We start from the raw sequence: 13311 nt of genomic DNA, 5'->3' as shown, positions 1-13311 counted from the left end.
TTTATAATCTTTCACTGGTGGACACATCGCCAGAGAATAAGTGACACCTATCATTCCATAGCTTATGTGGCACATCCACAAAGTAACACGATAACTCGGTTGTGATAATATGGGTCATCACCAAATAAATGCTTGTATAATAATGTATATAAAGTTTACAGGATGTGATTATTTGGCATATATGAACAGTCCCAAGCATAGCGGTTGTATACATAATACAAATAGTCAAATAGTTTATCGATTATCATCAGACAATTGGATGTCAGGAAACTTTGGACAATACTGAAAATAGGCACTGAGTTTGTCTTTTTTCTTAGAATATACATGTTAGCATGTACAACAATTTTGGCCTGGTGTGTTAATCCCAATCACTTCTTAAAGTTATTGTTTAGGTATTGCTCATGTATTGTTTTATGTATTGTTTATGTTTAGTTCTAAGTTTGGATCCGTTAGGTTGGTTAATTATGTCGTGATCGTGTTGGTTGTTTGTTTGTTTGCGGCGTAGGACAACGAACAAACCGAATTAGTATCAGTTTGGAGACGATGAGATCGAATCCCATGAAAAGTGGGACGATTGTTTGGTATTTACTGATAACTGTATAAAACGGCTATTTTGATAACTGTTCCTCATCAAAGATCAACGGATGGGTTCGTTTAAATAGGGTTAATTTGAAAACTTCACCGTAAAACAACTAGAGTGTTTTCTTCCCATGTGTTTTACCTCATGTCACGTGAGACTAGAACCCGCAACCACTTGATTGTAAGCCACACAAGACATATCAAGGCCGTCTCCGAGAATTTAAATACCTTGTACGAGCAAAAATAAAAAGGGCCGTATGCCTTAACAAAAAGATTTTATTCGCTAGCGTACACGGATAAAACTTTTATCGACCTGTTTATTATAAGCAGAAATCATTCCGAACATGTACTTATCTTATAAATCATTACAAATAATCTTATTTTTAACACCAAAAAACATATATATGTAATATGTATAAAACAATTTGTGCCCCTGAACATTATGTCCCCGGCCAATGGTGTGACTCACACACCCTCCGAGCCTCCCCTGAGACATATGAGTTCTTAATTAATGGAATTACATTAATCAAATTGTTTTTATCAGTTATTTAATTTCTATAATTACTTTGTGTAATCATGATCTGATTATAAGGGCCTACAAATCCAACATATTAAAGGAGCTAATACAACTTTAACATGTTTGTTATTGGATATATATATAGGGTAAAGTTAGAATATAAAGGACAATAAAAATGAGAAGAGTGAGAAGAAATCCAGTCCATTGATCTTAAATTTGAATGATTGAGATTAATTTAATAAATAAAAATTGATGGAAAGGGCATGAAGGTAATAACACACATTTGTTGACTTTCTCTCTTCACATGCAAGGCACATGTCAATTCCCCCATCATTTTAAAATGTCCATAACCTTTTCATACGACATCATTTTTTTAAAAGAAAATTCACCATAATAATAAGCGTTTTTTTATCTTTAATATGAGTATCATATTGTTATATAAAAATAAAAAAAATTAATGGGTTTTTTAATTGTGTTTTTTTTTCATTATGTCATTGTGTAATATGTTGTTTCCATTGTGTTTTACGTTTCATTGTGTTATATATATTCACCATTGTGTCTTAAGTTTTAGGTCATTATGTTATACGTATTCACCATTGTGTCTTACGTTTTAGGCATTGTGTTATACGTATTCACCATTTTGTTTTGCATTTCAAGTTATTGTGTAACATGCATTAATCATTGTATCTTATGTATTAGATAATTTGTTGTTATTTTATCATTATTTTTACATATTATTATTACGCAACGGTGTTATTAGTATTTAAAAAAACATAATGATGAGTTGAAAGACACAATAATGAAAAAACACAATGACGAAAAAAGACACAATAATAAGCGAAAAGACACAATGGTGTGCGAAAATACACAATGATAAGCGAAAAAACACAATGGTGTGCGAAAAATACACAATGGTGTGTGAAAAGACACAATGACGAAAAAAGACACAATGGTGTGCGAAAAGACATAATGACGAAAAAAGACATAATGATAAGCGAAAAGACACAATGACATGATTTTTGTTTTAAATTTTATATAACAAAAATCATATTCATATTAAAGATAAAAAATGCTTGTTATTATGATAAATTTTTTTAAAAAAAATATATCATACGAAAAAGTTATAAACGTTATGAAAATGATGGGGATATTAACATGTGCTTTGCATGTAGGGAGAGAAAATGTATACAATTACCTCTATACCCTTTTTCCATTTGTCTCCACTTGACACATGTCAATTATTTATGGCTTCTCATACTTCTCATTTTTATTACCCTTTGTAGAATAACTTAACCCATATATATAATCCAAATTATATTCACCTTTTTGCTTTAAACATTTTCCTACTTAAAGTTATTGATTAATACAAAGATGACCATGGGGGCAGAAGAGTAGCATGTAGCAGCATATTGCATGCACATGTGGCTCCTCGAGTATTTTCGATATTGATACGTGCATTAGTTGCATGTCCATCTCTTCACCAAATTATATAGCATCACAACAGGTGTCATAATATGCATTTACAATATAATGTCGTGTAGTGCTTGCTTCCCCTCTACACTTTAGATACCGGAAAATCATAGAACTATAGATTTTATCAGTCGGATTTTTTGCATGTTTGGTTGGAATTTGTACGTGTATGCAAAAACTTAAATAATGCTTACAATAGCATTAGATCTAATTGAATAAAAGTTACAAATATTTAGTTCTGAGTTTCTGTTTCGGTACCGGTGTTAAATTGTCTCGTGTAACCCAGATAATATAAGATAATATAGTCATTATATGCCTAAACGAATAAACAAGTGTTATATATTTATTAAATACCATAAAAATGAGTACTGATATTGATAATTGCAACACCGGTACCTATATTATATATTTATTTGTTCGGTATGTATTAGTTTGGTTTGATACGATATTGATATGGTAACAACACTCGATATAGTTAGTTTTACTCACATAACCGACTTTATAATTGCATGGGTCTCACTGATTGCCACAATTACTCCCACTCACCTTATGGTTCAAAGAAAATACGACGTGTGTTCTTTAAGTGGGCACAAAAGAGTTGACTCCACTTACACAGTCCCCATCGCACATAGGTATTTTTTATTAAAAGAAAGTATTCTTGCCCAAAAAAAAAGGAAAATCCATCTTTAATTATAAGACCATCCGCATCCGCTTTGAGCGTTGTGAGGGGCGATTTGGAGACAACATGGAAGAGAAAACCGCAGAGAGATGTTATGAAGAGGGGATTCGAAACCCCGTTTTTTACGTGGTAATGACGTGAAGAGACTATGTTTGGGGACGGACATAGCATGTAATCATGGGTAACATCCGCTGCTCTTAGCTTTTCGTTGGTAGTGCAATTTTTTTATTTAGTCGGTTAACGTTATCCCTATTTGTTTAAAGTCCAACCAAATTAAAGGCTAAAATCAATTAAAGCCCAATTAAAGTTTATTGTTCAACCATATTAAAGCTTAAACCAAATAAAATTATTGTTCGTTGTTCTTTTACACTTGGACGCTTGGACTAAGCCGGACTTCAACATTTAACAACACAAAGTTTCATTAAGCCACTGTCCATCCCATGTTGCTTCCACCTTATGTTGTCCCGACCCCTGTTGCCCTCCTCCTCAGTCCTTCTTCCATGGTTCGGCTTCTACTTGTTCAGTTTAGGTATTCTTCTACTTTTATCTAAAAATGTAATTGTTAATTTGGATTGTTTAAGGGAAATTGAATATTTGAATGATATTGTTTATTGATATTTGGACCATGTAAATTGGAATTGATTAGAGATTTTGGGTTTGTATTTTGATTGTTCTAAAATTAGGGAACTTGGAAGATGAAACGACAATGTCTTATTAGCAATCTTTTTAAATGAAAATTCCAATAAAATGATAATATATGTCCAAGAACAAGTTAAAAGAAAGTTGTTATATGAAATACGATAAAAAAAATTACCGTTTGCATTGCATAAAACAGTAAAAAAAAATTTGAACGTTACCCCTGAAATTTTTGTCTAGATCCACCTTGACTAGGTTGCCCCTACATAGCGAATAACCTAACTAGTTAAAGAACTCAAACATTATAGCGGTCCAAATTTAGAAATTAGTAGTCCAAATACTATCAATAATTACAAAAGATATACATTTTTTTGTTGGCTCCATAGGCATTAGTTACAATATGGTAGTTTTCGTCGGACATAGCCTGTAGCCTGTAATCAGGGGTAACATCCGTTACTCTTAGCTTTTCATCGGTGGTGTAATTTTTTTTTTAGTCAGTTAACGTTACCCCTATTTGTTTAAACCCCTATTTGTTTAAAGTCCAACCAAATTAAACGCTAAAATCAATTAAAGCTCAATTAAAGTTTATTGTCGAACCATATTAAAGCTTAAACCAAATAAAACCATTGTTCGTTCTCTTAAACTTGGACGCTTGGACTAAGCCATACTTCAACATTTAACGAAAAAAAGTTTCATTCAGCCATTGTCCATCCCATGTTGCTTCCACCTTATGCTGCCCCGACCCCTGTTGCCCTCCTCGTCAGTCCCTATTCCATGGTTCGGCATCTACTTGATGACTTAGGTGACTTAGGCTTATTCATTTTAGATATTATTGAATCGTACACACCCTCCTCAAATTCATGAGGTTCAAACATAATGTGATTAGAACGTGGAATGTGCTATTCCTTATGCACAATTTCAGGTTCAATTACATCTTCAATGATCACATCTTCAACAAAAACTTTATTGCTATGAATATGCGGTCCTTGAGTTGATACCTTTTCAACATGTTTTTCTTTGTTACTCTGTTTAGGTTTCTCCACAAGAATGTCTGATTCACAACCTTGTCAGAATAGTCAACAACATGGATCGCATTGATAAGACCAAATAAAGTCTGTCTGGTCGCGGAACGGTCAAAACACCCAAAGGTGCATAAAACAACAAGTCACAAAGAACCTGAAACATGGATGCTCAATGCCAAGTTCCCGGATTAAACCATCACCATCGAACCTACTTTGTCAAGCGACGTAGTCTCACACTTGAAGCAACTGTTGTTAAGAAATGTGAACGTGTTCGGATGGCAATACGCTGACTTGGTGGGTGTTCCGCGCATGATAGCAGAACACGCTTTGAAGGTTAACCCAACATTCACACCAATCGTGCAGAAACGACGAAAGATGGGCCTGGAACAGACAAAAGCAATGAACGATCAGGTAAGCGAGCTGTTAAAGTCTGACATCATAAGAGATACGATACCAGACATGGGTCGCGAACCTAGCGATGGTACCAAAAAGTAAGGGAGCATGGCGGATGTGCATTGATTATAAGAATCTGAACAAAGCATGTCCCAAATATTGCTACCCATTGCCTGAGATAGACCTAAAAGTAGAAGCAGTAGCCCCATATCGCTTCAAGTGTTTCCTAGATTTATAAAAAGGCTACCATCAAAATCACATGGCGAAAAGAGATCAAGATAAGACAGCTTTACGCAAAGACAAATGCACGTTCTGTTACAAAATGATGTCATTTGGATTGAAAAATGTGGGAGCTACATACCAACGCCTAATGGACAAAGAGTTTGGTGAAAAGATCGGAAACAACCTTGAAGTATACATGGATGATTTGGTCATTAAAAGTCTAAAGGAAGACCAAATGTTGCTAGACATTGAAGACACATTTCAGAAGTTGTGAAAGATCAATATGAAATTGAACCTGAGCAAATGCTCGTTTGGGATGGAAGAAGGGAAGTTCCGCGAGTGATTGTCACAAAAAACGGATTTAAAGCCAACCCCGAAAAGGTACAGGAAATCTCCTGGGTGCCCTCTTCAAGGTCACTGAAAGAGTGTGAAACCCTAAATGGGAGATTGGTGGCAATGAAAAGATTTTTCGGAAAATCATTCCTATTTCTGTCCACATTGCGGAATTTCCTGAACGATAAGTCGTGACCCCGCCGAACGACAAGTTTTCGTACTTCACCTGCAATTCCTTGTATATTTGGTCACAATCAATATCGTGCAGCGCGAAGTCGGTCAAAGGGTGATTAGAAGCAGCAAGCTCTTCGGCCTCTTGGAATCCATCCTTGCGTCTAGACTCATGGGCAGTGGCCAAAAGTTCCGCAACGTAATCGATCAACTCAGGACCATCCTTGACTCGTTCAACAATCTGAAACGATAACAAAAATTTTTAGGAACGGACGAGATGAGTACATAAATATTTGAACATTAAACCAGAACATACCTCGCAGACGAAATCGGTCATCAGCCATTTCTGATCCGCTTACAAGGTTTGAACAGTGAGATCACTCATGCGGAGCTGATTCGCTTGACCATCCATAACAGCTTGGAAAATTGCATTCTCCTTGGCCAAATCCTCCTACTGCTCATCCTTGGAAGTCACCATCGCCTTCAATCCATCCAACTCAGCACGCACACGAGCCAACTCCTCATCCTTCTCTGGAATAACACCGTCGCGGGTAGTCGGAGAGCATTATTAGACACCTCGAGCTCGTACTCCACCCTCTGAAGTTTGTCCCAGACACCCCGCAGCCGAACACTTTCGCGCCGGTAAGAATCCTCCTAACGTTTCACACCTTCACTATGCGTGGCCTGAGCAGACGCCAACTCTTAGTGAGCTGTGGCCAAGTTCCACGCAGCAGTCTATGCTTCCTGGCAGTGATATTCAGCCTCCTTCAATAACCTCTCGCGGTCAACATTCAAATCTTCCCAATCATCTTTCTTAACTAGCCACTCACGCACAATCTCGTGATTCACAGACAGAGAATGGGCAATACCGCGAATATAATCATAATATAAATTACCCCGGGCACGAGCACGTTGGTAATCGAGCTCCGCGGGAGGGAAACAATGATTGAGAAAATCCTGGCCGACCCCAAGATCTTGAAAGCGAGACTAAGGAGTAAGACTCCAAAAAGGCACATAAAAACCACCATCACCACGAGGATGAGGGCCAAAGAGGATACCCCCGCCTCCGCCACCTCCATCTCCACCGTGTCCACCACTTCCACCACCACCAGGACCAAGCCTACTCCCACTAGCACCAAAATCACCAACAACGGGACCAACCCGAGTAGAGGAAAGATCCTGGAAAAGTTGAGTGAAGAGGAGTATTCAAACGGCCACTAACGGCTTCATGCCCCTGAACAATCTCTATCTCCTTTTCTTCGGTTTCCACCTCTCTCATAGGCGTAGGAGACCGAGATGGCATTTTGATAGGACCTTCCTAAACAGCAGGAGGTGGAGTAGGTTGGCGAGCAATTTTTTTTTCAAAACGGGTCCACCAGACGGCCCACCAATAGTTTTCTTCAATGAACCTACAAGGAAAGAAGGTCAGAAACAGAAACATAGGTTGGAAGGAGTGAATAAGAGTCGAACCCGCGGAAGAAGCAGACTTCTCACTGAGCTTGGCCTTTTTCCTAATAGGATAAAGGAGATCTAGATTAAGAGAACTCTTCGAAGCAGTATGTTCTGCGATCGGCTTCACAGAATCAACATGAACATGATCAACAATAGGACTCTCCCGACGTTTCTTCTTCTTAACAGTCTTTTCATTGGAAGAACTGGTGAGATCAACAGTATCTTGCGGTGGACCTGCCAAATGCAAATCGTGAGAATCAGGGGAGTGGCGCGGTGAATCCTTAGACTCTTCACTAGTCGATAGTATCACTTTCACACTATCCGCGGCCATAGCAATTAAAGGTCAGGGATTAAGAATCGGCTCACCAGCGCCCTCAGCACCAACTAACGAAAACACAAAATTTTCGCGAGTTTCTTCAAGAATGGGGAGTTCCCCCTCCAGCAAGTTACGGCGAGTCATGACTCCAGGTCCATCCTTAAAAAGAAAATTGATGACACTACCTATAACTACATATAACAAAAAAAAATTAAAAAGAGTCAGCTGAAACCCACAACAAAGTGAAACACCAACAACACTTACTTAAGATGTCGCGGCCATAGATCGATGTCTTATGAGATCGCGACTAAATCCGACTCAATATCCCAGCAGCAACCAAGGCATACTCTTGAATAAAACACAAAGGAGTCTCACGCGTGGTAAGAGTCTTATACCAGTACTGATCTTGAAATCGCACAGAGGCTCATCTTCAATGGGAACAGACGGATCCAGGTAGTTCATTGGTATGGGAATTGCGCTGGTGTTAATGAAAAAGAACCTTTGTTTCCACTCGTAGAGGCTCCGCGGAGCATCTCCGATGAAAGTTACTTCCTTATCCCAAAGAAGGAAACCATACCAACCACCCTTGGTGTTCATCTTGTAGAACACCAAGAACTTGTCAACATAAGGCATAATACGTTGACTACGACAGCAAAACTCGAAACGACGTAAGCACATCATACCCAGCGGATGAACCTGAGTAATATGCAAGCCGTAGCATAACAAAACATCACGAACAGACATGGTAATGGGAAGACGAAAATTCCCATGACCGAAAAACTCAGAATACAAAGTTAGCTTGCTCGGAGGAGCATCCATGGCAGTGCTACCCTCCGGTGGGAACTCTGGTCCCCTTGACGGGGATATGTGATAAGACGAGATAATAGTTTCATAGTCAGATCGATAGCACTTAATGACGGAATCATGGATAGAAGACCCACTGGTTTTCTTCTTACTTTTCCCCTTGCCCGATTTCTTATCGGTCGACGAATAAGCCATCGTATTAAGACTCAAACAAAGAAATAGACGGAAATATGAGAGAAACATGAAAAACAATAACGCATATGAGAAGAATGAAAAAAAGAAGAGCAAACTACCTATTTATACTAATCTCTAGTGGCGGTTAGGATTAAAATCGAGATTTCCAGAAAAACCGGAGGTCCAATAAGAGATTGAAATGTCACACGGGAAGTTGAAAAATTAAAACCAAGTGGGCGCATAGACAACAAGCGCGCACGGTTGAAGAGAAACCACTGACAAAGGCGCCGTCTGACGTCTATACAATCAGGCCCACTTGTACAATCTTATCCACATCAAAAGATGGTTGCCACTCAGTTACTACTAAGTCTCAATGGGATTTTACACAACGGTAGACCCGCGAGAGAACATCGCAGAAAGGTTCACCTAAGAGAATACTTGGGTAAGAGAGATTTTTAACCCACGATTCTTCAATACATCGCAGACCACTACTCCCGAAGAAATACTCAGAACGCCAATCCTTACATAGAAACCCTAAGCAAAGACACTTGACGGGGATGAAGCCTGGTCGGAAAGCACCGCGATAGATCACCAAGGGAGACCCGAAGAGCACACGTAAAAATTTTCGACCATGCAACACCAGTCAAGATAGTCAAATTGCAGAAATAATTTGATATCCAAAGAAGGAAAAAGAAGAAAGAAAGGAAACACGCAGAAATAGAATGCACGGAAACAAATATTTATCACCTATTTATACCCAAAGAAACAAATGCGATAGTTGAACAACTGGAGATTTGTTCATTGGGTAACAAATAAAAAAACGAGCACGGGGCGCGGAAACAATGAATTCAATGCGCCGGCTTGCAAAAACATTTATACCCACCTGAAGTAAATGAGAAGCAGTCGAACACGCACGATGACATCACCACAGCTAGACACAGACAGGTGAGTCGGAAATTATTCCCATAGGACCCACATAAATACAACCTAGAGCAAAGACATAAACAAATGATAAGTCCAGTATTCCACCCGCTGAATAAATCGCAGAAGCAACAATGGACTGGGGGGACTTGTGGGGTAAGGTACCAAACACACTATACAAATAATAAGTCAATAGGAGAAGCCCGCAGAAAGTGCATCATCCACGAAGGGACACAAGACCGCCGCAGAGGAAATACTCAGCATTAAAAAGTAATAAAGCACAGAAATACCACCATAGGCAGGACACGTGGCGAGGCACCACTGCTCAATAACCTGGCAACTATATGAGCGCACGATGAACCAATGAGAATGTGCCAGCGCAGTACTTGCACATAAAGAAAGAATATTACTAGCAAGACTGTCTAACCAATCAGGAAAGGCAATCATGCTCGGCCATGAGAATAGAAGCTTCTATTGAGTGGGACAGCTGGCCCAACCTTTCTCCCCATTTCAACAATAAATACAAGATGAGGTCCAACGGTAAAAAGGATTCGATTCCACACTCTCTGAATTGTCAATATATATTCCGATCACTTACCATACCGATTCTCACGCTGGAGTGTGGTTACGAGATGACCACCCTATTTCCCTTCTCGTAACGAGCTCACGGTGTTTGGTATCGTAGGTGGGTCGTCCATTGGAGCTCACTACTGTCCGTAATCTTTTATTGGGTGAGATATTAGGTTTAACCATATCAGTTTAGACTTAATGTTTCTTCAATAATTAAAATAAAAGAGTGAGAACGTCCGAGTTGTCAAAATTTTGAATTATGCTAATGCCAAAGTTTTGAATTATGTCGACGGAGTAGATTTTAAATTACCTAATCATGTATGTAGGAACTTAAACACCTGCATCGCTAGACCTTAACAAACCGACACATCGACTTCAAATTAGATTTCAAACTTTTAGTAAAAAACCTATACTTTCTTTCCCTATTCAAACTTCCACGAACTCCATTAAAATATTATTAAAATTATATATCAAATACATATGTGATGTGAGAGAGTATTTGAGATGGGGACCATCCCCGTCCGCTTCCAACTTTGCAAGCGCAAAAACTTCATCCACGAACTTCACCAACAAATTTCCTTCAGAACGCTACCTCATCCTTTTTGCTTGTCCTTGGCTTACCATCTAGATCCGGACCTCAATTCTTACACTATATTGTAAGTGGATTCTCCTCTTAACATTGACACATGCCGCTCAAATTCAGTAAATGACCATCATAAGAGCCTTACCTACAAAAGTGTCACTACAAGATTAAAAGTTGAGTTTTATATTTCATCACAGATACCATAACTACAATTAAGTCTAAAGCTAATACATTTTGCTACACAATTCAAAATGCACATGATTTAACTTTTAAACTAGAGTAGGAATGGTATTTAAAATTGGAGATTTAAGTCAAAAAGGCATTTACACCAATTAATTAATTTTATGTCCCAACCCGTGACCAGTTTTGACTTATAGACACATAGATGGCAAAAGTGGATTTGGCAACACCAATTAATTAATTAATTAATTAATTTTATTTCATATTCATGTATGGTCAAATATGAAATATTCATATTGATAATAATACTACGTGGTCTACTCTAATTAATTAATGTATACATGTCGACTCATCGATCAGACTGAAGAACACAAAATAAAAGGAGTTTTATTTACTTTTTTAATTTCTTGAAACAATGAAACAAAAACCTGTAGACAAAACAATATACATACATAATTGAGGTGTCAATGTAAGTGAAGACACATCACATTGACGCCACCACATCCATAGAACACAACACCGTGGTTAGGTGAGTGAGGCATGAGAGGTTGTCGTGAACATGAAAACTGTTGTGTAGATGCGTTTTTCGAAAATGCGATCTATACGAATTTCACCTATGAGCAGCTCTTCGTCTACGTTTTTTTCGATGATATGTTGTTTTTTTCACCATATCATTAAAGGCCATTCTATTGCTAGTCCCCCCCCCCCCTCCCCCTCCAACACACATACACACCAACGAATTGCCGCTTGAGGCGATCCTTGAATTCGTCGGGGATATGGGATGGACTCATAACACCATTCATGGACTTCGAGTTAAGCTATATATAGCTTAACTGACCCATAAGTTGTTACACAACAATTGTGGGTTCTGGCAAATTAGAACTCTCGGCAATCGTCTACTTATGCCAAATCGTTCGACTAACCTTTCGCAATCGTCTCCTTCTACCAAATTGCAATATACTTGTGACATGTTCTCGTGGTTTTGGCCTTTGTGATCTTTTTGTTGTTAGACAACGGAGTTGGAATGTATTTTTATCAAGAAACATATGTAATTTATGAATTTCGCCTAATTGGGTATCTTTGTGAATCATATGTATATATATAGTTTGTTTTGAGAGTATTTCTCTACATGAAATTAATAATAGAAATTTCACAAAATAAAGAGAAGTTCATTTATGTGAAATTTTAATACATGAAATTCTATGATTCTTTTGTATTGGGGGTGTACTGAATCCTTGTAACCGTTCATGAAATGTCATCACAGTTAACAGTTATGACAACCATAATCGTCGCATTCACTACTTTTTTTTTGGAACGACCAACTAAGTAACACCGGATACTTCGTACGCGGGTCCCATTGGCTAAAGGTAACCCAAGCCGGCCACTAGTCCGGACGGATGGAGCCCCTAACGGTCCATCTATTGAGGGATTCTCCCAGATAAAACCCGACCCCTACGCCCGCCAAACGGCACGACAACGAGGAGCCGGTAAAACCGAGTGAGATCAGGACTCGAACCCAGACATACCAGGGTCATCCCTCATATCTCCCATATAAATAGGTGATAGTGAGGTTTGAACCCCCTACCTTTCACTTGTAAAGTGAGTGCTCTACCATTGAGCCACATCCAATTTATGTCGCATTCACTACTAAAAAATAGACTTTTAATGAGGCGTAATGCACGTCATTAAAGGGGTAGATAACATGCCATCACGTGTCAAGGAAGACCTTGTCATAAATAAAAGATGACGTTTGTGTGTCATCTTGTTATGACACGCATCTATGACAAGTATTATTGACATCTTTTTTTTACACGCGTTTGCGTGTCATGGTTTTAAGTATTATAAAAGAAAAATATTTTGACATATTTATAAGTTCCACATTAAATAATGACAATTAACGTCTCATAATAAAACTAAAATTCATATATAGCAAAATAATCCATTTCATATAATATTTCATAATATACTAACAAACATTCAAAATTAACAATATTTCAAAGTTAACATTTCATTAACATCGATACGAACATTCATTGGTAAATAAAGGATGCCACAAAAGTCGACAATTTTTCACGAATTCCATCAATATCAGCATCCGTGTATTATTATTCCCTCCCCCTACCTAAGACAAATTTTAGATTAGTTAAACATAAAGTTCAAATGATTTGTCAAAAAAAGTGGTCCATATGAGTTCTCTTATAAGTGGGTTTGGGGAGCTGGATGGACCAAGGTGTCACACCCCCATCTTAGGCCTAGGCGTGTAACTCGATAGTTTGTACCACTTTTGTA

Source organism: Bidens hawaiensis, unplaced genomic scaffold, assembly GCF_021521415.1.
Source record: "Bidens hawaiensis isolate Kalapana, Puna unplaced genomic scaffold, B.hawaiensis_p1.1 tig00020321_1, whole genome shotgun sequence".
NCBI classification, from domain to species: Eukaryota; Viridiplantae; Streptophyta; class Magnoliopsida; order Asterales; family Asteraceae; genus Bidens; species Bidens hawaiensis.
Note: the sequence above shows the minus strand (reverse complement) of the source record.